Here is a 2,582-nt window from a genome sequence, read left to right as displayed (position 1 = left end):
TAAAGACGCTAACATCTCTATCAGGTCCTGTTGTTCTTGAGGAAAATACTTTTGGAAAGGATGGTTTTTGTTGTGTTCTTGAACTTTTCAGGAATGCAAAAACTGAGGTTCTGTCTATTGAGAAGAACCTTATGTATGATAGACACAACCTCAGAAGCCACGCTATTGGCCAACAGCCCTGCCACGTTGAACGAGAGATGCGCACCTTCTCCTGCAGATCCCTACAGGTGACAGAGGTTGCAGTGTACTTTTTCCAGTTGTCCCTTTCTCGCATAGGAACATCATTCCTTTATGGGATCAGGTCCCCTTGTTAGATCCCATTGTTTGTCAAATCATCAAAACTAAAAATAACATAGTACTGCAAAAATAGTCACCTAGTATAAAAGGACGTCAACAATGAAACTGTAAGCAACACTATATTGAAACTCTTACTCAACACTGTTAATACCAATTTAGACCAATTGTCTAAAGAAAAGAATAGTACTCTTTCGGAACAGAAAAAGAAAATTTAAACAGAACTTTTCATACTTCAAATAGGCTCTAAGTTGCGAATTTATTTGTACATCACATAGACATAGTTTTAAGCCAAACTATCAATAAAATTGTGAATGCTACGTTATGCTTTCTCTATTATTTGATACGTCCTCTATTATTAAGGATGCTATGTACAGACACTCATACAAAATTGGTGAAAGGTGTAGTAGACCACATCAACTTATTTTTTGAAACATGTATATTTCAAATGATTTATTGCTTTAAAAATACAAACATTATCATAATTGACAATAGAGGACAAAGTGCATTGCACGTGTCCATAAAGTAGTAAAGTAAAAAGGAGAAATGGTTACAAGACTACGATCTATAGAAGCAAATATGATGTATGGATTCATATATATTCAATGTTATCTCGTTATCAGGGGAAAAACATATTCAATGCCTCGTCGTATATTTAATAGAAAAAGAAGTGCAAAAAGAGCATACAAGCTAAACTAAGCATAATTCTTACCAGAAATCGTAAGGGATTAACAATGCTTTCTGCATAGATTTATGTCGGGTCGCATCCCACAACATCAACAGTGTGCTCTAGCTTTCTTGTTAAACTCCCAAATATCAGTACAACTCCGGGAAGGGAAAGTAAAATGTTGCCATTGGTTGAGTGGTGAAGATGTGTAGAGAATGGGTAAGTGGTTGGAGAACCCATATGTATCCCACATTTTGAGGATATTCAATTGTGAACCGTTTCGTCCACGAAACATGTAAGCCACTAGTCTTCAAAATCCAGACATCTGAAGTAGTATCAACTAAATTAGCAGTGTAAATCAGAGAAAGCTCACTTCCACAGCTCCCAATTTGATATTAAAATTGTCTTCTCCACAAATGGGAAGCTCCAAGCTACCCCATGTCTCGTCTGCTACATCAAACGAAATGATCTTGCACACATTGAAATCACAAAAACTCGTAGATGCAGTCCAATAAATCTTCCCGTTGACAAATTTAGCCGGAAGATTTATTAGAAAGATGCCCTTAAGCTGGTCATAGAGTGTTTTCCAAGAATCTGTCCTCAAACTATAAATGTTGACTACATAACTCAGGTCGGATTCATCAACACAATTATCAATAAACAGAGCTTTGTAATCATCACGTGATTCATCAAATCCAAAACCATATTTCATATAGAAAGAGGAATCCCACGGCAAATTAAGTAGTTTCTTTGACTTGCTAATGGTGGGGTTCCATATATATATCTCCCCTTTGTAATCGTACAGACAAATTAGCCCATTGGCAGTACCCACAATGGAAGATGATAAAGCCGGAGAATCCATGTGAACAGTGGCTTGTTGTTTGTCAAACAGGTAAGGGAGGAGAGAACTAAAGTTGAAATTCCCGTTGATGCCTGGAAACAGAACTCTATGATTTGTTTAATTTGAGATGTGTATTCACGAAATCAGGGCTAGATATGAGTTGATGCCATGATATCGAAATGGACATACATATCAAGAAAGATTTGGGGGGGGGAGCCTTAAGAGTATGTCTGTATTGATTTCATTTGGAATTTCGGAATCTGTTGTTGTACAAGTTGGAGTGAAGATGAAATCATACCATGAGAAGAATTTGAGAAGAATGATGTGAATTGCCTGATAAATCCAATCCCAAAAAGAAACAAACGGAAACATCGCCGCCGGATGATTTTCAGTCAAGTGAAGAAGAGCAAAGCAGAAAGTGAATTGCCAGAAGGGTTTTTCTGTGAAGTGAGGTAGTAGCAGCAGAAGCAGAGCAGGCAGTGAAGTAGCACAATTTCCTAATACTGAGTGATATTTAGACCTACGCCTACGCAAAAAATTATACCCCTCCATTCATATTAGTCATTCATCTTTTCATTTACGCACCTTTTATATATATATATATATATATATATATATATATATAAGAAAACCCTAGACCCGCCTACGTGGCGCCACCACAAATCAGGAATTCCTTTTAATTTATTTTATTTCCAAAACTAGCATTTCCCTTTCATGAAAAGTTGTGATTTTTATGAAGAGTTGCGACTTTTATGAAGAGTTGCAGCTTTTATGAAAAGT

At 36.6% G+C, this 2,582-nt stretch overlaps 1 pseudogene; it reads right to left on the bottom strand.

The window, feature by feature from the left end:
* Positions 1-1,045: 1,045 nt before the first annotated feature.
* LOC125863999 (F-box/kelch-repeat protein At3g23880-like) lies at positions 1,046-2,174 on the bottom strand (annotated as a pseudogene).
* Positions 2,175-2,582: the final 408 nt, after the last annotated feature.

This window comes from Solanum stenotomum, chromosome 5 (assembly GCF_019186545.1).
Source record: "Solanum stenotomum isolate F172 chromosome 5, ASM1918654v1, whole genome shotgun sequence".
NCBI lineage: Eukaryota > Viridiplantae > Streptophyta > Magnoliopsida > Solanales > Solanaceae > Solanum > Solanum stenotomum.
Note: the sequence above shows the minus strand (reverse complement) of the source record. Positions and strands in the feature narration are given on the sequence as shown.